At 45.3% G+C, this 22,252-nt stretch overlaps 1 protein-coding gene across 1 annotated transcript in view; it reads left to right on the forward strand.

Moving 5' to 3' along the window:
• LOC136641790 (ephrin type-B receptor 5) overlaps positions 1 to 22,252 on the forward strand; it is a 156,515-nt gene that overhangs the window by 21,878 nt on the left and 112,385 nt on the right. The gene's annotated exons all lie outside the window — the stretch shown is intronic.

Consider the following 22,252-nt stretch of genomic DNA (forward strand, 5'->3'; position numbering starts at 1 on the left):
TTGTTTCTCCTGGAATCTGCTCATTTTTTAATTTAGGAAGTTCATACCCCACTTTTTTGTGGTGATCACATCCAAAGTGGCAATCACATCCAAAGTGGTACACACACACACACACACACACACACACACACCCTATTATAAAAGTATTAAAAATTGCGCTCAGTCACAATTAATTAAATATACTATAAAACCAGATGGTGTGTGTGTATTTTAATGTCTGTCTACATGCAGGAACATAGGCAACCTGACAGATCAATGGCATTCCCAGATGGGGGCACAGTGCTGAGTTTTGCGAGGTGCCTTAATTCGCTGTGTAAGATGCCCCTCCCCCCACCGCTGGAGTCATTCTGGGTAGCTAGAGCAATGCAGAGGAAATGACTGTGTGTTGCTCTCACCACCCGGAACGGCTCTGATGGTGAGGGGAAGGGCCATCTTCCATGGTGCCTAGAGGCGTCCTGTAAAACTCAGTGCTGTGCTACTCTGGGAACGCCTCTGCACTCTGTCGATTTTGCTTACTGCCTTTATTTGCCTCTGCTGTATAGAATCAGAATTAATATTAGATGATATAGAATCGGAATTAATATTCAGCTTGTGGGTAGAATTAGCAGGAGGCTGCAACCTTGCAAAATGTTAATGGCCAGTTGCTATTCATTGCCAAGCGCCTGTTGTATGGTGTTGCATCAGCCCCAGGTAACTCCTATTTTCCCTCCTGCTGCTCTTGTTCATTCTTGTGTGTTTTGGTTATGTTCCCACCAAATGTCATCTTTTCAGCTGAAGTTACTTTTTCTTTTGTCCATGTGCTCGGATCAAAATTGGGTCACTGTCAGGTCATTGCAGGACCAGGCAGGTTGCTGGCGTGTCATAGGCACTATTCATGGAAAGCGAAAAGGCTGGGAGCCAGATTGGATGACCTTATTTAGGCAGGTAGAAGGTGGGAGGAGAGAGAGAGGGGGGAGAAAGGGATTTATTGTCAGTGTCACCGGTCATGGATGGACTCAAGCCATGGATCTTTGGGAAGCTAGGTTGGAGAGCCACTTCTTGAGCTGCGGTGTCTTGAAGATCAGGGGCATGCTGAGGTCCATGGAATTTTCCTGGCTCTTTTGTTCCACCTCTTCACACTCTTTTGGGTCAGAGCCCTTCCCCATCAAGGTGTAAGGATTTCCCCTTCCTGCCAACAGACTTGGTCTACAGTTCTGTACACGCTGTCCTGGGAGTAAACCCCATTGAACGTGATGGAATTTACTTCTGAGCAGATGTGTATACCATTGTGCAGTTGGTTCAGGAAACAAAGTTCTTGCAACCTTCTCTGCAGTTCTTCCTCCTTGCTGGTCCGCCTACATGCTGTCCTTTCTCCATACTTTTCCTGTTTCAGTATTGGCACTGCCTTCCTTTTTTGGCCTTCATCTTGCCCCACTGGCAAAGACCTAACCCTTCAAACCACACTGATCTTGTGAAGTTCTCTTCTTCCAGGCCCCCCCCCCCCGGCTGAGAGACTCTGTAATGGAAAAGCACTTTGTTGAGTCGCTTGTGACACAATGGGATGTTTGTAATCCTGCCTCCAAAAGGGCTGGCTAATATTATGTTTGCAGTTTTGTAAACATGCCTACTCAAGTATACATATGAGACATATGGATTTTCCCAGTAATTATCACCCCTTTTTTTCCCTTTTGTCTGGCACTTGCTGGAGATGCTTGTCGAAATGCAGAAGACTGTCCCTAGTTGAATCATTTCTCCTTCCCATAACTTAATACCTCATCTGCCCCTTTGAAATGATAAACTCTAGCAGTCTTGTGTCGGCTCTTTCATCTTATAAGAAACCTCAGCTGAGGAATCTTTTCATCATACTGTCTCACATCAAAGGAATCCCTGTCACCACACCTGATTGGGGAAGTCTTGTTTACATTGGCTGAAGCTAATCTAGCGGGTTGCATTAGTTCAACCTCCTTCAAGCTGATTGGGCCAGTGCAAACAGGCTCTGAAATTAGGGGGCTGTTTCAGCTCAGGTTGAGACATCTTATTCTAGCAACTTAAGTTTTAGAACCAGCTATTACACCGCCAGTGCAGAACTAGCAAAAGAGTTGGAGATTGTCTAGCTTTTTGTTTCTTCGTATTGCCTGTTCTCTTTCATGTTTTCTTATTGGTGTGTGTGTTAGTGATTAAAAATAGTTTTCTGCATTTCGGTGCTCTAGACAGGTGTGACATGTCCCCAAATCCCACTCCCATTCCTAGTTGTTCTGCAATATTACTGATCCGAGTGGGTCTTTTAGGAAGGTTGAAATGACCCCAGTGCTAGAGATACTGGGAGGTTAATCCTGGGATGCACCACCCTGGGTGGGAGGAGGTGTAAAAGAAGTGGTGCCTGACTCTGGATAGGGAGAGGAGGAGTGAGATTTATTGGAAAGTGTAAAATGAGTTCTCTCAGATGTATCATGTCATAACAGGGCCTGACCCTGCAGTGGAGAACAGGGCCCTCCTAGACTGTGACATAACTATCTGCTATTTTATTTTATTTAATAGATTTCTGTTTTACCCTTCCTGCAAATGCAGCACAAGGTGCGTGCAAGATCAGGAACCAATCCATGAATCAAGCAGACTGTCTTGGTACCTTCACCTTATGAGATTGGTGACAGGAAGTGAGATTGCGGGGGGGAAAAGGGAACACAGTAGCATGGCACCCCCAGATGGGATGTTATTGTACGTAATGGATGGGGATGCCATTTTCTGCAGCAGTCTGGCGCAGTGGTTCCCAAACTGGTAGGTCAGGACCCACCAGCCAGGGAAGCACTTTTCCTTGCCCCTTTAAGGGGCGGGAAGGCAACAGCGTGATATCCAGGATCGCACTTCTACTGGGGACGGAAGGGGGGATTTTTATTTACCTCCAGCCAGTGCTGACTGCTGGGATGTCTGGAGTGTCTGGGGAGGCCTTTGTAAGTGTGTTCATGTTGGCAACCTTCAGTCTCGAAAGACTATGGTATCGCGCTCTGAAAGGTGGTTCTGGAACAGCGTCTAGTGGCTGAAAAGGCCAATTCGGGAGTGACAATCCCTTCCACACTGGGAGCAAGTGCAGTCTGTCCCTGGTCTGTCTCCCTGGCTATGGGCCTTCCTTCTTTGCCTCTTAGCCTCAGACTGTTGGCCAAGTGTCTCTTCAAACTGGGAAAGGCCATGCTGCACAGCCTGCGTCTAAGCAGGCCGCTCAGAGGCCAGAGTTTCCCACTTGTTGAGGTCCACTCCTAAGGCCTTCAGATCCCTCTTGCAGATGTCCTTTTATCGCAGCTGTGGTCTACCTGTAGGGTGCTTTCCTTGCACGAGTTCTCCATAGAGGAGATCCTTCATAGCCTTCATAGTAAGTGTGTAAACAAGGAAAAAAATGGGCACTTCTGGTTTCGTGATGAAAACCAGAAGTGCCGATTTTTTCCCCTTTTTTCACAACTAAAGAGGCTTGGGGGGCCCTGCCTCACACCTCCCAGGACTCCAGCGCTGGCTGGAGGTAAGTTAAAAAAAACCCCTCCCCTCCCCAGCAGTCGCATGATCTTGGGGATCATGTTGCTTCAGTCACCCTGCCCCAGCAAATATATACATGGTTCTCACCTCATAAGGAGGACTTTGGGAATCACTAGCATCTTCCATAATGTGTAGTTTTATCCTGAGTGGTAGAATGTGAGCAAGGGTCATATGGTCTTAGCAGCAACTATGTGTCAATAGTCAAGCAGTGCAATAGCCCTTGCAGGTGGTGCGCATACTTAGTCATGTGACTGTGCCATGCAATGTGGATGGAGGGTTCTTCTGAAGGTGTGCAGGGCTGTGCTATGTGTACCAACAGAGCCCCACCCGTTTTTGGTAACAAGCCCAAACCTACATTCTGGCTGTGAAGTTTCTCAATATGTAAACTCTCTCCTAATCTGTTGTTTAGCTTATGAGGCTAAAGCAGGGGATGAGAGGGGAGGGAAGAATCCTGGGAATTCCAGTTTTGTTCCTTCCATCAACCCTCAAGATTTCACTATAGCTGTGACCACAAAGCAAAACCTTACACAGCTTTTACTTGCGTATTAAGGTTTGTATTTAGATTTGTATTCTGCTACCTTTTGTAAGACCTACTTGTTTGAGAACCTACTAGGCAGGAAGGAAAGATGTATATTTAAAAAAAATAAGGATATTCTGGTTTAGAATAAAGGACTGTATATGATCATTTGATTATAAAATGTTCTTTGTATACTAGTAACTGTAAAAATGACATTGGCCACCTTCTTGCACTCTTGATGCTGAACAGAGGCAACTGTTACCCTGCACATGCCTAATCTTGTCTGATCTCGGAAGCTAAGCAGGGTCAGGCCTGGTTAGTACTTGGATGGGAGACCGCCTGGGAATACCAGGTGCTGTAGGCTTATATCATAGTCTTTCGAGACTGAAGGTTGCCAACCAACCTTGGACTCCAACCTCATAGGGCTTTGCGCCATACAGTCTTTGCATCAGTTTTCTTCTATGCATCACCACAGAGCATGTGACAGTCTGTTTTTCTTCAGGTTGTCTCCTCCTGGGGTCCCTCCTGCATCTGTACAGTACCCTGAATGCTGTGGGGGCTTGAGGAAGAGTGCTTCTGAACACACGCAGAATTTATTTCCCTGAAGAGGAATAATTAGGGGAAAGAGGTTCTTTTCTGAAAGAAATGTGCAAAGTGCCCTGGAATATACACAGAGTGTCTTCTTTTGCAAAGAATGCTTGCAGTAGAAGCTGGAGTGTGATTTGCTCTCAGTCTGCCTGTTGTTGGTGGCAGTGGGCCCAGAGATGCTGCAGTGTAGTGAGCCACAGGCCTGGGGTTGAGATGTCAGGCTGCCTCTCCACTGAGAGGGACATGCATGCGACGAGACAGCAAGCACACGAATGCGAAGAATGGTTCAGCTGGCAAGTTTGGGTTTTTTTTTTGCTTCTTGGCATTGCATCCTCTTCTGGCAACTGGCCAGACTGATAGAATTCTGATTGGGCCAGTGAAATGCTGGCAGCCAAAGACACTAGAGAAGCCTCAAAAGACCCAAACCAGGCCCCCTGTTTGTCTCTGCCAGTCACCTGAAGATATATCTACAACTCTGACGCAGGCTGGAGGAAGCCTCCTGTAAATTAGTATGCAGAAAAAGAAACCTTTTATTGCTCAGCCGTGCAATTAAGTTCTGGGTTCGGCGCCTGAGAAATATTACACAGAGAGATAGGATCTCCCCACACTGAGTAATTAAAGAACAGTACTCGAAACGCTGGAGCTGGGGCCCATCGGGTTCTATCTTGCCAAATGAAAGTATCGGCACAACACTTCTGACAGCCCCAGCCATTTAAAATAACTCATGGTGATGATGATGATGTAGTAATTAATGATGAGATGATAAAGGGATATTGACTCACTGAATAATTTATTCAGAATAATTAAAAGTTCCTTATCGGTTGCTGCTGTGTGTCTGGAGTAGGTCTGCCGGTAGCCGTTTGTGGTTATGACCGTGTGTGGCTTCATGGGGAACACTGAGGAGGACTGAATTTAGAAAGGTAGGGTTTGGGTCCTTAGTGAGAGAGGAGGCATTGCAGAATGACATTGGGGAGATGATCTGGTATATCACTTCCCCATATTTTTAAATTAAGGCTAGCATTTTGTCAGTTCAAAAAAGGGAGGCGGGGACCATAGACCAGTTAAATACTAATTGAGTGTTTAACTCTAGACATATATTGTACAGTAACAAACAACAGAGATACTTATGGTTTAATTAAAAAACCAAACATGCCGCCATCTCCCAGTGACTATATGGAGCATCGCTCCAGTTCTCATTTAGACCCATTCTTGCCATGCCAAACACGTTAAATTCAGTGGAGACTCCTGTGTTCTTGTGGTCTGTGCCACTGTGGTGACTGCTTGTGTGTTGACTTCACATGCCATTGTGAATCCTTGGTCGTGTGCAGAGATGCCTACAGATGCAATATGCCGAAGAAGATATGTTGCTTAACTGGGGAAGAAGGTAATAGAAGCTTTCTGGAGAGAGACAATATCCTGGAACCTATAGAAGCATCACCCTTTGTGCCTGAGGGCACAGCAACTTTGCTAAAGCTAAGCACATCTGAAGCTTTGCAAGGAGAGTTTGTGTGGGAACCTCCTGGATGCTTCCTCTAGAGCAGGGGTGTCCAAAGTTTTTGGCAGGAGGGCCACCTCAGCTCTCTGACACTGTGTCGGGGGCCGGGGGAAAAAAAGAATTAATTTACATTTAAAATTTGAATAAATTTACATAAGTTTACATAAATGAATATATTAAAGACGAACTTATATGAATGAATGAAGGTCTTGCAATAACTCAAGGCCTATAAAAGGCCTTGCACAAAGCAAGGCTGGCCTTTCCTTTGCTGCCGCTACTGCATCACAGACGTGAAACAGCAAGAAGTGGAGGAAGCCCTCATCCCACAGCTCACGCGAGAGGTCAAACAGTCGCCCTCACGCTGCAAGCAGTTGCGTCGGGCCAGTGCTGGCTCCAACAAATCTCTGGAGGGCCAGAGACTCATTGGAGACTGGGGGCTTCCTGAGAGCTGCATTGAGAGGTCTTGAGGGCCGCATGTGGCCCCAGGGCAGGGGTTTGGGCACCCCTGCTCTAAAGAGATGCTATGAGAAAATGTAAAGCAAATAAATGTGGGATGTATACATATGTGACCTTGACACATGCAGAGTAAGGAGCCTTCACATTGCTCTCATGTGACCCCATGAGGCAATCGTGAAGATAGTCTGCTCTTTGTGAAGAAAAATGGTGCTGTGAAGACTAATGGGTTTACTATTACAAAAGGATTTGTGAGCTAGGACTGCTTTGAAAAAAGGCATTATGTGTTCTCCTTAGTTCGTACATGTGTAGACACACCCGCATACATCCTAGTTGGACATTTTTTTTTCTGTAAACAGTGGGGCCAAAAGGCCATGAAATGAAAAGAGGCTTGTGAGGTTGGTCTGCAGAACCCAAAAGTATGCCAGATAAGAACAGAATGATCCATTCACAGCAGCAATGCCCGTTGATTGTGTGAACTCTGCTATGCTAGTGTTAACACCTGCAGCGGGAAAGAAATCCAGAGTTCCAATTAAATCCGATGTGAATAGAATCAAATTTACTCATACATTCTACTTCAACAGTTTCTTCCCTGCTTTTAGCACCCACTTTTGCTACCTGACCTTTTTGTTCGTTCCCTCTTGTCTCCCCTTCAGCTCATTCCTTCGTTTTCACCCTCCCTCCTTTCCTCAGGCGTCCTTTCGACTTTAGATTGTAACTGCACCCAAGGGTAGGGTGTGGTGTTGTTCGTTCTAGGTGCAGAACTTAATTGCTGCCAGTGCTTGATACCTATTTGCTATTGACTATTCCCATGCTTGTGTTAGAAGCAGGCATTGCCAGAGCAGGAAGTTTGAAAAGTAATAATTGCACTTGTATACATTGATGAAATTTGTGAAAATATTATTGATTTATGAATAATTCATGAAACAAATTTATGAAAACATGCAATTGATTTATACTTGGTTATACCATTGTTTCATTCAGCTTAGTGTTGCCTACCCTGTCTATCAGTAGCTGCAGTTTTCAGGGTTTCAAGGAAGGATCTTTCCTAGCATCTGGATGTGGAGATGGAGATGTCCAGGATTGATCTGGGGACCGTCTGCATGCAAAGTGTATACTTTACAATGGAAGCCTTTGCCCCTTTGTATTTACAGGGTGCTTCCGGGATACAGAGATTTGGCTAGTGCAAACAGCTTCGGCTTTACTGAAACAACTGTGTTACAGAGGGAATGGCAGCTTAGCTATGAAGGATTCTTGCATGCCTTCCTGTCCTCCCACGTCCAGCCTGTGACGTGGACAGATTGAGAAATGACTGAAGCCAAGGCTGGACGTCTTTCAGATTCAGGAATTTTGAAGCTACTGAAAAGCATGGTGTGAGGGCCCTTGGAACACACATTTAAACACTGCAACATCAAAAGATGCTTGTTCTGATATTCTGAGCCATAAAGTGTGATAAATCCATTATCATAGCACACATTTTATAGCTCCAGTGTAAGGATGCTACATTAAGTATATTTTCCGTGACATGGCAATCATGGTGTGCTCAACCCTGTTGGCACCCAAACAAGGCACCCTGGAATCGAGTTCTGGGATGGGGCTGGAGACTGGAGTCTACTGGAGTCTGACCTCTACTAGAGACTGTGTAACACTCCCAAAACTATAATTTTGAACATTATTTGAGGGAAGGAGAGACATTTTTTCCCTGTATCTTGTAGTATTGACACTGGAGTTTGGAGATGAAATGTATAGGCTTAGGTCATTGGTAGATTCAGGACAAGTGAACAAAAGCACTTTTTCAATCAACATGTAATTAACTAATGGAATTGCTTAGGGTAGTTTTTTTAAATAAGGATCAAATTCAGTGTTTAAAGAGCTCTGTGTCTAGTTGATCCCTTTTGGGCATCATTAGGTTCACACCACCCTTTCATGAATGTAGCTCTTGGTATTTGCTGATGGGAAAGAGGGTTTGACAGTAATGGATTCCCATGTACAGAAGTGCGAGGAAAGGATATGACAGGGAAGTCAATTGGCCTTAAGACACAGCAGCCCACTTAATTGTTTCTAGTAAAAGTCACTCAGTGGGTAGATTCAGAAATGATCAGGGAGAAAGATGCTCATGAGATGTTATCACATGGGATCTGAAATGCAACGGGGGGAATGCCCCCTTGCACCTCCTAAATGACACCCTTAGAGAATTTCCTAGCAGCTGATCAAAGAGGTATGATTTCCAGGGTTGTTGGAATAGTCAAGAAGAAGCTGCTATAGTGTTGGTGTAGACATGCAAGTTTTGTGGCTAAGGGGGCTGCTTTGTATACATACATGAAAGCAAATCATTTTTTCCCCTAAAACATCTGGCAACTCAAGCTGGGGATCTCTGATCAGAATTCATCCTTACTGGAAGCAATATGATTTTTTTAAAGGAAGTAGCTAAACGTGCATTGCTCTGGATCATGTGCAGTGTGTCTTTTACTTATAAAGGAAGGGCTCACTGATTGGCACTAAAACTGAAACAGTCAGGCTCAGTGTGTCGCCAGGCATCTGGTAAATTTTACTGCAGGTCTCTACGCAAAGCGTGTAGCATTGTGAATCCTTGTATCCCATTTCCATATATTCAGCTTATATTTGATATTAAAAGCCCTGCACAACTTCTGGAATAAGTGCGACAAAACCCAAAGTTTCTGATTTTGCTTGCTTATAAAATGCTAGAAGTTGAATCTTCTGTCAGCATATAAGGCCTGTTTTTTCTTGTGTAATCAAAGTTTGCTTTAAATCAGAAACACAGTTTGCTGAAAGAGAGATTATCTCCCCTGTGGCTGTCAGGAATATTATTGTCTTGGCTATAGGTGGGGAAATTGCTGGTTAAGAAACTGGGACATGTCCTGGAGAACCACTGAATTTAGAAGTTGCTGATAGGATTAACGGGATTAGGAATGCTATGAAAGATGCTTTTCAAGTTTGGACCTGCATTTTAATTTAAAGATGGTTTGATCAACATCGCTTGTGAGCATTTCCTACTTGGGAGCATGCTAATCAAATAGGGGTGCCTATCGCCATTCTTGATTTGTTTACTGGGAGCTCTTGTATATGATTTTAATGCATCACTTGAAAGCTGATTTGAATACTCCAAACTAAGATATCGCTGGTTGCAAAAACATGGAAAATTATTCATTGTCTTCCTCCGCAAAGAGTCGCTTTGAATAAATCCGACCACGTTTTATCTGAACCACCAGGAGGCTTTGTCTATCTGCCTGTCTGTCTTCATAAGGCTATGCCTGTGAGTTGGGTAACATGAAGAACTGGTGAGGACATTTGCCACAGTGTACATAATTTACTTTCCTCGCACATGCTACAAATGCAACCAGCCCTCCTGAGTGATATCTGGGTAGTACCCTGTGCTGAGACAGCTCATTAATCCTGTCAGGTAGCAAACATTTCTGTGACGGTTGGTTATCAAATTTAGTGGAGGCCAAAAATGTATTAAATCAGTGAAGTTTCTCATTTGTACTTTGGCAGAACAAAAATGCTGACTAACCAGAAAACAGATTCATTTACAAGTAGTGTCTTTTATACTTCTCAGACAATACACCTTAACAATGCGTCGTATTTCCAATGGAATATATAACTATCAGTTTGATCCAACCCAGAGTCAAGGACTTTTTAAAGCCCTATTGATTTTTCAGGAGGAGATACATAATCTTAAATCTTTCCCACAGAAATCAATTGAAATTTTAAAAGAGCTGAACTTTGGCTGGGTTGTATTTTAGAAAATGGTGAATGATTAATTGCTTATTTAGTAAATAGCTTGCTTCTTCCACAGGTTTTGTCAAGGATGGAAACTAGGAGAGACACATATGGCATTTGCTTAGTGGGGTGCCCTGGGGTAGTAGTGTCTTAATTTTTTTCTTTTCAAATAATTTTTAGTCAACAACAACAACAACAAACCGTTATTAGGCATATATAATTTTTCAGTCCAGCTGGGCTGTGATGGAATTCATTTTGGCTTTTGTATTGTCTAATTCAAGCATCGAACCAAGTGGTTAAAGTCCATAGGCTGGAAGACAGTGGCTTCCTTTTTACCACCTAGTAAATATATTGCAAAGGTGGGATTTCACTTGGGGATCTCTCTTCCTGTTCAGTCTCTTGGCCACTGCACTTCATATTACTTGATCCTCCACTCCTTGGAGTTTGTGTGACTTACAGCCCAATCTTATGCTTCCCTGCTCCCAGGGCTACAGTGGTGCTGAAATGGCTACTGCTGCATCCCATGGGACTGGGAAGCAGCACCAGGGCTACTCTGGGTAAAGGAAATTGCACTTTCTTATCCCATGTAATCCTCAGGTGGCCCCAATGAGTCTCCTTCAATCTATGTCTGCTATTGAACGGGCGCAGATTCTTTTTGTCTTTTTTAAAATTACATAATTATAATTTTATTTTAAAACAGAGCAGGCACAGATTCGAGGAGACTTGTGTTGGGTCTCCTGGGCCAGGAGGGTGGATGGGATATGGTGGCAGGGCCTGCTGCTATCTCTGCCCCCTCCCACCCTGTTCCCTCCCTCCACCACGCCTTCCTCCACCCTCCTCCTGCTCCAGATCACCTCCCCCTACCCAGACTTACCTGTCTGCCTCCCAGCACTCATCCAGAGCTCCAGGTGGCGGTCCTCTGTCCTCCACCCAGCACCAACTCAGTGTGGGCTCATGCTTAGCCAGCTCTGACGATGGACTGGCGCAGACTGTCACAGATGTGCCTTCCGGCACATTGCCGACTGAGCACTGGTGCAGGTTCGGCATGAGACCAGTACGATCGGGCTCATAAAGAGGAAGCTGTGCAAATTCAGTGTTTGTCAGGTCTTCCAGTCTGGCTTATCTGGGTGAAGCTTGTGTCTCTTGACTCCAGGGACTCTGGTATTTGGACTGTTTATTGGGATGCCTCGTATTCAGAATTTCAGACTCTGAGGCTCGGGAGGAGACTCTTGGGAACTAAGATGTGTTGTCTTATAGGTGACTCAAAATAAACCTGTGTGTGGAAGATGTGGGTGTGGAGCACCTAGTTGTTGCCTGACTCACTCCCAGGACTTGCAGGGGTCCAGCACACCACCACCCAAATGTACACACGCAGTGCCTTCCTCATTATTCCAGAAGATTAGTAGGGAGCACCCACCTCCACCTGCCTATTCATTTCCACCGTTGCTCCTCCTCTCATTCCCTGAACTGGAAAAGGAAGAGGGGGATGGAGCAGAAGAGGGCATGTGAAGGAGACGAGAGTGATGGGCAAGAGTATCAGAGACACTCTAGCCCACCACTCTTCTCTCTACTTTCTGTTCTGTTCCATCCTCCTCTTCCAATCCAGGGAGCGAGAGGAGCAGAGGCTGGTGCATCACTAAGAAAGGGGAGGCAACATTTGATGCACCATCTCAGGCACTGGGAGGTCTTGGGCTGACCCTGGCAAAGGAGCAATCCACCCTTGTAACACCCTGAAGCGGAGACACACAGGGAAAATTCTCTTTGGTGGCAACCACTGCCACGGGATGACCTGGAGAAATACCCCCTATGCCAGAAGCGATCACTGAAGTGGCTGGATGTTAAGTGTCCTTGGGGTGGGGCTTCCTCACCAGATCTGATGTTGCTGCTGCTGCTGCTACCTCTGCTGCCCCCCTTCTCTGTATCCCACTTTCACTCTATCTCTGCTGTGAGGATGTTGCACTCCCCTATGCCTCCCTGAGGTGGCTTGCTTGGTAGTTTTGTAGCTGAACTAGGGTGTAGCTCAGCATGTGCCTGAGGTTCTTGACACACTTCAGCTTCAGAAAAAGAAGTGCCAAGTGTTTGCCGCTGTACCACTGCCTGGTTGCTAGGGCATTGGGTACTTCTGCTGCTACTGATCACTGAGGAGTTGAAGGGTTGGCCCAGTGTCATGAATATGTGAAGCGTGAACCAAACTAAGTCAGTAACGGAGAAGTGGCTAGCAGTTCCTAGCTGCAAGAAAGTGAGAAAACAAACACAAAGATTGTTGTCTCTCCTTTGCTGGCCAGAAAGGACAGACAACAAGAATTACAACCCATTGGAATGTTTAACACCTCAGTAGACTGAGGGGCGCCTGATCAAGTGGAATGCAGCTATGGATCTCCAGTTGGGAGGGGTAAGAACTAGGAGGGCTAGCAACCAGACCCACTCTGGTTTAAAGGTTCTGTCCTCAAAAGTTTCTGATTGGACAGTCTAAATAAGTATACATAAGAACATAAGAACAGCCCCACTGGATCAGGCCATAGGCCCATCTAGTCCAGCTTCCTGTATCTCACAGCGGCCCACCAAATGCCCAGGGAGCACACCAGATAACAAGAGACCTCATCCTGGTGCATGAGGTCACCTCAGTACTATTAGCATAAGAAGTATACTAATGAGTGCCCCAAGGGGTGTGTCCAGTTCTTCTTGGGCAGAGTTTTTGGGTGCAACATCCTGCACGCTGTAAGCTCCTTTGTCCACCATGGGCATCTGACCTCACAGGTAGCCCTGGAGGCTAAGAGATCTACAAGAGTAACTGACCCAGGTGAGATATAGGTATTAATAGAGATAGCCAGCTAGCTTTATTATTTTATTGCTGATATGTTTCCTAGATGTTTATGCCTCTAGCATTTGCTGCCTTATGTACTTAATAAACTAAAATCTCTTTTACCAAGTTGTTTCATTGTCTGTTGGGGACAAAGGTTCAGAATCCTGCCTAGCCGTTCAGCAAGCTACCAAGTGCTCATTGAGGTCTAGTAACTTGAGGACTGAGGCTTTAATTGGAGAAAGAGCTCAGTGCCTGCAAGGGATAGAGTTAAGCCTAGAGGGTCTCAGTGTCCCTGGACTGAGGCACTGGCACCTACAGGGTGGTGGCAGTACTACTGAACAGGGGGGCCTTGAGGGCTTTAGGGTTCGAGAACCAAGAACTCTGAGCACCCCAAACCCCCCTAAGTTTGCGACACCCAGCTAGCTGGGTCCTCGGATGGACACAAGTCCTCAGTTAGTGTTCAAACTGGCTGACCTCCTTACTTGCCCACCTGGAATTCCCAGGAATCCTTTATGGTACTTGCAACTTCTGGTTAATTTTTTAAAATGGTTTTTGCTGGGTTTTTAGATGTCATATGGTTTGGATGACCCCGTTTAGCTGTGCCGTTTGGCTTTGTGGTCATTTTAGGAATAATTAGACAGAACTCAGTGAAAATAGCGCTGTGATTTGCAAGTTGCCCATGAGATATGTGCTTGGTGGTTGTACATCCTTTCTCGTCTTTCCTTTATTCAGATTTTCTCTGCATAGCACAGTCATATGATACAGCCCAGATGCAAGGTACAAATTATGTGGCTTTTTGGTTTCTGAAGTGAAATGTTTGCATTTTGGTTTCGATTTTGAAGTTTCCAAATGGCTTTCCATAAGGCCAAGCTAGTGGTCATAAGTGGACAAAGCAATTTCTATTTTTTTGGAGGGGGGGGGAGCCTTCAGGATGTTCCCTCACCCACTTTCTCAACTTTGTTTCATTTCAAGTTCTCCTTGGTCTGCAGTTCCTTTGAGGACAACACATTGCAGTTGATGGAGGGTGAGGGGGTAAGGCAGATAAAGTCAGATCATTATGTAGAAAACCTTCTGTCTGCGTCAGCACCCACAAGCAAATCCCAGGTTGGCATAGAGTCCTGGGGAATGCAAACACACCCATCAACATGGAGAACTGCCATAAAGTATGTTTAGCTGTGGGCCCATAAGACTGGGGTGTGCATGTGTGTATGATATGGTTGTCTTCTGCTGCAAAGAAAGAGAAAACCAAAGGAACATCAGACTTCTAAAGCAAGGCTGCACAGTTGTGACTTGCACACAAGTTTAGAACACCTACCACTCCTGTGCTATGGCTTGCAAGAGCCCAACTAGTTCAGGCCACAGGCCCATCTAGGCCAGAGTCCTGGTTCCCACTGTGACCCACCAGCTGCATCTAAGAAACCCACAAGCAGAAGTGAAAGGCAGACTTCTCTGCTGTTGCTTTCCTGCAGCTGATATTCAGAATCATGCTATTCTTGTTGTTCCAAGTTGACAGCAAACATGGGAGGTTTATCAAGCTACTGATCAGCTAAGCTGAGCTTGCTTGGTCATGTTGTGCAGGCCTGGATCTTCATTGATGAAGAAATTAATACACTACAAATAGGGCTGATATGGATTTACGAGGTCCAGCTATACCTCCTGATTCTTAAATTGTTAGCCATCTTGGGAAGGACTCAGAAATCAGTAAAAGTGATCCTTGAAATGTAAGATCTTGAACAAAATGAGAAGCTGTAAAGATGTAGGAATTAGGTGTAAGATTTGCAAGTAGTATCATGTAGAAGGATATAAGGAAGACTGAAGAGCAGTAAATTTCTAGGACTGGTGCCCTCTTTCTGTCCTGCTGATTTGTAGGTGATTGTTGTCAGCTGAGTCATGGGTTTAAGATAAGTTTTTGAGGAGAAACGGAAGAGATATAAAAGGAAGGGCCTGGAAACCAGTGTTTGTTCTTCTGTTTGTCCCTTGGGTTTGCTTCCTACTCTTTTGAACTCTGGAGTTGGTAGTTTTTGAGTAATTTGGGGTTCCCCAGTACTCTGGTAGAAGGAGGTTGGTTTTGGATATTTTTTTTTCCTGTTTCTGTGCCTATCTTTTCTACTTAGTTACTGAGCACTTTTAGTTCTCTCTTATTTGTATAACAAATTTGTAGAATTTGTAAAATAAATATCTTTTGAAATCAATTTTGTGTGATTGCCTTGAATTTTCAGATACACACTCAGCCTGTATTCAGTGGCCTTGAATACTTTTTTCCATAAGAGTTCTGAGGTATGGAACATGTATCAAGGTAATGGGGGAACGAATATTTGGTTCGTCTTGGATGTCTTGATCACAAGTGACGATGCAAGATATAAACCTTTTAAATAAATATATTCCCAATCTACAGTCGAAAGTTCTGTTATTTGACTCTGTTGCTATCAGTTCCTGTCTTGTGTTCTGTTTCAAGAATAGTGGGGTATAAATTTTTGAAATAATAAGTTGGGAGCAGAGATGATGCAAGCCTATATCCATTTGCAAGAGCAGAGCCCCAGTTTGCTCAGTGCAGTGACCAGGCCTGTTCTAGAAGCTTTTATAAGGACTCTGGCTCATCACCTGACCTGTTCTGACCTATTATTGAGGCTTCCTTGCTGGCCTGTTTCCTTGTAGTTCTTTCCTTTGGCCAGAGTTCTGTGATAATACAAAGCTGAATCCCTAAGTTCAGGAGCTGCTGTAAACGTGAACCCTGGCATACCCGTATTCATCTGAAAACTGTTTTTAGGAAACACTTTTCATGTATGGAGAGGGGAGCTGCCTCTTATAGCTGCTCCTTCTCTGCCAGGACCTTGGTCAGGAAATGAATGAAATTGTGCAGTCAAAGTTGCATCATGGGCTACTTTCTCTAGGTCCAGTGTGTATAGCTGTTTGAGCATTCTTTTGGCCTGTCCCTGAAGTAGAAAGAGTGCCACTGTATGCCAGGGCACTTCATCAGGTCTGGAGAAAGACCTTATACAAATGGTCCCCAAAGTTATGGACGTCTGACTTATGGACGTTCACGTTACAGCTAGTTGTGTCTATGCTTCTGCACAGGTGCAGTGCGTCCTCTGTTGATGCTTCCACTCAGGAGCTGGCAAGAACCGGCTGTTTAACCTACGTCTGCTTCAAGTTACGAATGTATCTCCGGATCCTGATCTCTACATAGGTTGGAGACTTAGAGCCCAATCCTGAGCTTGTCGCTCTGGATTTCCGCCAGAGTGTACTGTCGCAACATGTCTGTGAGGCTTACTGCCGTGCTAGCCGGTGCTGGGCTAGCGCCGGACGAGCACCCGTTCTCTGCTGCTCTGTGGTCTCACGGACTGCCGAGCACGGTAAGCGGGGGCGGGGAGGAGGGGTTCTGGGGAGGGGGAAGATGTGGGGAGGGCAGAGAGAGGGCAGGCGGGAGGTGTGACAGGGAGGCAGGGAGTGGAGAGAAGGTGGGCGGGAGGCATGCTGGGGGAGGGAGTCGGTAGGCAGGAGGCAGGTCTGGTGGACTTCAGCTCCACTGGATCCTGTCTGTTCATGTAGGGCTCGGCGCCCTACAAGAACGCCTTTACTTTACTTCTGGCGTTACCAGTAAAGTAAAGCCTTTACTTCTGGTCAGTGGTAAAGTGAGTAGCCACACTGCAGGACTGCTTCCCTTACCAGGTGGAAGGGGACGAAAGTCCCCTTCTCCCGAGGTGCCGCCTGCGGCAGGCTGAGGCGCACAGGATACAGTGGCAGCCGCACGCCCCGGGCAGCTCAGGATCAGGCTGTTGGGCTGCAGTCCTAAACACACTTATCTGGGAATAAGCCCTACTGAACACGGGGAGACTTACATCCGAGTAGACGTGCATAGGGTTGTGCTGCTAGTGCACAGTGATCAAGCACTGCTTGTTCCCCTGCTCTGTAATATCCCTGCCTTGTTTGTGGCTTTGGTTGCAGCGAAGCAAGAGTCTGAAATCAGCAGATACTTATATTTCCCCCCCTGCTGTCTAAATCAAAACCTGCTCTTTGGATTAGTCATAATTTATTTAAGAAAGGAAAGAAAAAAAAGTAATTTTCCAGCCTAATCCAGCTTGACAAAAGCACACATGCTGCGGAGGAAAGAGCAATTCAGATTGGCTTGAGCTAGAATGGAAGCAGAACAGATGACTTTTTGGGGTGTGTGTGTGTGTGTGTGTGTGTGTGTGTGTGTGTGTGTGTGTGTGTGTGTGTGCGCAGTTAGGGCAGACACACATAAGGGGAAAGAAGAGAATATTTCTCTGTCCCAGTTCTCTTGTGCATCAAAACTTATCTCATTCATAGCAAGGATAGCATTGGAGGACAGCATGGTGAATTGGTAGATTAAACAATTAAAGCTTTAGTTGATTCATGGGCCAGGTCAGATTTTGGCAGGAGGGGTTGCAAATTAAGGGCATGCTTTTTTGATGAGGTGAGGCTGTTTTGGTGTCCTTTGTTACAGTAGTAGGCAATACCAATATTAAAATATGGCCTTTCCTTCTAACAATGGATGACGCCTTCTGTTTGTTAAATGCTAATAATAAGAAATGCAGGGCAGAGTCTCAGTCCAGTATCAAGGCCCCCCATCTGCTCTCATTAGCACAGCATGTTTCCTAGTCATTGGCAGCCAGGCTGGCTGAGGGGAAGCAGGGAATCACTTATGTGATGGCATCAGCACAGGAGGTAAATTGTACAGCATGCTAAAGACAATGCCCATGTCAAGTTGCTGGGGGCCCTTGTGCAAAAACACGTAATGGATCTCCCATGGTACCCCTGCCTGCCCTCAAATGGCACATTGGGTGCTACTGCTGCATGGGTGGCCTCACTGCATGGGAGAGCACTCTGATGGGTGTGGGTCTCAACTAGTGCCCAACCTGGTTGACCTCTGTTGCCACGGGGGGCCGGACTTGACACAGAATTGCCATTTTTGGCAGAAGCCTCTGCCTTCTTATCGCATGTGCTTCCACCATGACTTGTTTTTTAGCGCCTTAGAAAAAGGTGAGTGGAGCTTTGTTGTGGGGATTGAGGTGTTGACTTTTACCCCCTCTCCTATTGCTTACATTGCCCTCTTTGATCCATGGACTTCCTAAGGTAAAATGCTAAGCTTGAGCATACATGATCCCCGGCCTAACCTTACCAAAAGGCACAAATAATAATAATAATAATAATAATAATAATAATAATAATAAACTTTATTTGTATCCCTTCCTTCTCCCTAAAAGGGACCCAGGGCGGCTCACAACATATAAAAAACAGTTTTAAAAAGCATGATTTAACAAGATAAAAACATATTAAAAACACATTAACAGAGGCCATAAGAACAGTAGTCAGAATAAAGTCAGAATAAAAAGAGCATAAAACAGCAAGTCATAGAGGAATCCAGCCTGTAAAAAGAAACTAAAAAGATGTATAAAAAGTTAAGAAGGCCATGGAATCAGAAGGCTTGTTTAAAGAACAGGGTCTTCAGGCCTCGCCGAAAAAACTCAAGAGAGGGAGCCATTCTCAAGTCAAGGGGAAGGGAGTTCCACAACGTTGGTGCCACTACTGAGAAGGCCCTATTTCTTGTTGCCACCCCACGAACCTCCTTGGGTGGTGGCACTTGTAAAAAGGCCTTCTCTGATGACCTGAGAGGACGAGCCGGATTGTACGGGAGTAGGCGATCTCTAAGATAGCCTGGCCCAGAGCAGTACAGGGCTTTAAAGGTCAAAAACCAGCACCTTGAATTGGGCCCGGAAACGAATGGGCAGCCAGTGTAGTCCCCGGAGAAGCGGACAAGCAAAAAGAATCAGCAGTTATTACAGATAGGGCAATATGTGTCTACATGTCGGTTGCTGTGGCGGGGGCAGGGTGTTAAACATTCGGGGGGAACTAGTGCCTTCATGCCCTGTTTATGAGCTTCTTGGAAACACCAGGGGTGTGCAGTGGGGGGAAAATAAAGTTTTGTGACTCCATTTGTTTTGTCATTAAACACCTCATTTATTTCGTGATTATTTCATTACTCATTTGTCTAAATTGTGTTTTTTTCCCCCCTCACATTCATTTTCATTAAGTGGTGAATCTTCCTTGTCTCATGGCAGCAGTGGTAATCTCTCTCTGTCTCTCTCTTTTCAAGATTTTTTTTATCGTGTGTGTACAATTTAAACAGATGGTGCTGGCGGGAGAGCTCCTTTCCCAGCACTTGCCATTTTTTTTTTCTCCCAACAGTATAGCATCAGTTTGGAGCATTATGGGGGAAAAAAAGGTGACCTCCCTTTCTCCCTCATAATGCTCTGGACTAGCATTTTGCCTGGAATGTTGTGAGGGAAAAAATGGGCCATCTCTGAGAATCTCTGCCCCTCGTCCCACCTGTTTAAAAGGCAAAAAGTTGATTTAAAAAAAAGGAGGGGAGTCTGCTGCTGGTGCCTCGTGACAAGATAAGCCTCCACATGCCATTAGTTTCACTTAGACCTCCATTTATTATGGTAGGCATTTGCTTTTGGTCACTGTGGGAAACAGGATGCAAGAATAGACGGGCCTTTGGTCTGATCCAGCAGGGCTCTTCTTAAGTTTCTATGCCTATAACTTTTTTTTTGGGGGGGGGGCTGTGCTTTGGTATTCAAGGCTATTCCGAATGTATTTACAACTCTCTTTGTAATATCCTCTGTGGTTTTGCTTAGACAGGGCTATAAATGGTTCAAGCAATGGATCTCCTATCATTTTCCCTGGAGAGACTGCCTGACAGTCTAATGGTTCTTAAAACTCCCCCCTCTGCTCCATTTACCCCAGTAAATCCTCTTTTCCAGCCTTTTTTTTTTTTTTTAACCACTTCAGTGTGCACTTCTGTAAAGAAAAACTTATTTTAAATTCTCCTGACTATGCTTTATTTATATATGTATCATTTTAGTGTTTCCTCCCAAATAAATGTGTTTAGCAAATCTGGCATCCAAGGGCTGATCCATGCTGAAGAGCACAACTGGTTCCCCCCTGGGAACTGTTGTTCTGTAAGGGATCTCTAACAGCTAAGTCCTTGCCAAACTACAAATCCCATGCAATGACATGGAGGATGGAGTGGCAGTTACATTGTTGTTGGCAACCTTCAGTCTCGGAAGACTATGGTATCACACTCTGAATGGTGGTTCTGGAACAGCGTCTAGTGTGGCTGAAAAGGTCAATTCAGGAGTGACAATCCCTTTGCATGGTGCAGAGTTGTTGATCTGCTTGTCGGTTTTCACCCTAAACCCCATGCACCCCATGAGGTTAATGGACCTTGGTGAGGCAGCACCTTACTGGCTGGGGACTGCCCAGCTTAAGGCGGGTAGCTGCCCAATGAGATGCAATGATCTCTCCCACCTTCGGAAGCAGCCCCTGGCGTCACACTCTACGCCAATCGAGTGAAGACTTATAACCGGTAAACTGCTGCTTCCCATGTTGTGCCGATGCTGTATGGCGAAGTTGGAGTGTCCTCTCCAGTGCGCAAAGCCTGGATAAAGTAGGTATGGAGGATAGGCAGTTACCCATGCAGCAGATCCCCCCCTCTCCACATTGCTGGAATTGTCCAATGGAAAGGCAGAAGCCAATACGGTTGGTTCCAGCGGCATCGCAGGAGTTGCCAGAGCGTGACTGTATGCGGCCGCGAACTGCCTCAGGGACTCCAGCTCCAGATTTTGCCTCGAGGTTGACTCCTGAAGCCAGATAAATGTAGCATAAAACTGATGTAGGTTCACAGAGTGAATAGGGCTCTGATCGTTGCAGCCTGGCTATACCCAGCTTTTTGGCAACCCGAAAGTCAGTGCTGTGACGGATCTTGAGGAGCCCTTCACACAATGCACTTTGCTAGCGCTACACAACATTTTATATGTATCCATATATGTATATCTATCAATGTATGTGCGACCTATATGAAACAAGTCAGCATTTTCCACCCCTTGTATTTTGCAGGTGTGCACATGCCTAGGAGCTAAGTTTGCTTGGAGATCCCTCCTTTATTTATTAGGCAACAGTAAATGCATGTTCCTGATGTGTGAAGTGACTGAGTGAGCTTATGCCTGGAGGGAGCATGTCAATGACACACAGTCAAGTTATGTTATAATAAATAAAGAGTAAAATGCATATGTTTTATTTAACAGCATACCTCACTGTTGTTTCACAGATGAAAATCATCTGCAACTGTGAAATGTACTTTTGTTCAGGTTCCTGGTGGTGCTCATGAGAGGGCAAGGCCTAATAAGATAGTGATATTTTCTAGCACCCAGTTATGTCTCTCCTGCCTCTCTGGATCCTGCCTCTCTGATTTGGCTCTGGGAGTTGGCAATTTGACAGGCATCAAACTGGCAACATTTCCTTCCTCTCAAGTGCAGCAGATTCAGTGGCTGTGTTCTGGGTGAAGGCTAGTAGGTGCTAGGGAAACCGAGCAAGCCATCTGTTGAAGGTTTGGAAGGGTCAGGTCTGCAAGGTCAGCAAAGTTTGCACTAAGTGAGTCAGCAGGATTGCCCGTAAGAGCTCTTTGCTAGGTTTTTAACAAGATGATCCAAAGAAATCCTAGTTGCTCCACGCGGAATCCCTCATTCACTTTGGCTTTTAAGGGAGGGTAAACAGTGAACAAATTATTAACAGAACTGACACAGCCAAAGGGCAAGATTTAGAATGGGAAAAGAGCTTGTTTAAAGAATAAAAAAGGGCTCCTTTTCAGAGTGCCTTGCAGCAGATCAAAGATCCAAGCATCCAACCGTTTTTCTGAGAGGTGCACAAGCAAGGCATGAATGAAACCGCCTTCCCTGACTGCTGTCCTTCTGCAGCAATGTTCATTGATATAGTGCCTCTGAACATGGGGCCCATCCTATCCAACTTTCCAGCACCGGTGCAGTCACAATGCAGCCCCGAGGTAAGAGAACATACATTCTCTTATCTTGAGGATGCTTCTGTGACTGCCTCCCCACCAAAGGATGCAGCGGACGCCCAATTGGCATTGCTGCACCAGCACTGGAAAATTGGATAGGATTGGGCCCTAAGTTGTTGGTGGAAATAATAAAGAAAGGGATGTATATGCCGGACAATTTACTAGGGGCCATTTTTTTTTTTTTTTTGAAGTACAGACTATATATTATCTTTGCTTTCTGGTTGTATGGTTGACCCCAGTAAATTGCTAAGTGGGAGTTACTGCAGTACTTGTTTC

Source organism: Tiliqua scincoides, chromosome 2, assembly GCF_035046505.1.
Source record: "Tiliqua scincoides isolate rTilSci1 chromosome 2, rTilSci1.hap2, whole genome shotgun sequence".
Classification (NCBI taxonomy): domain Eukaryota; kingdom Metazoa; phylum Chordata; class Lepidosauria; order Squamata; family Scincidae; genus Tiliqua; species Tiliqua scincoides.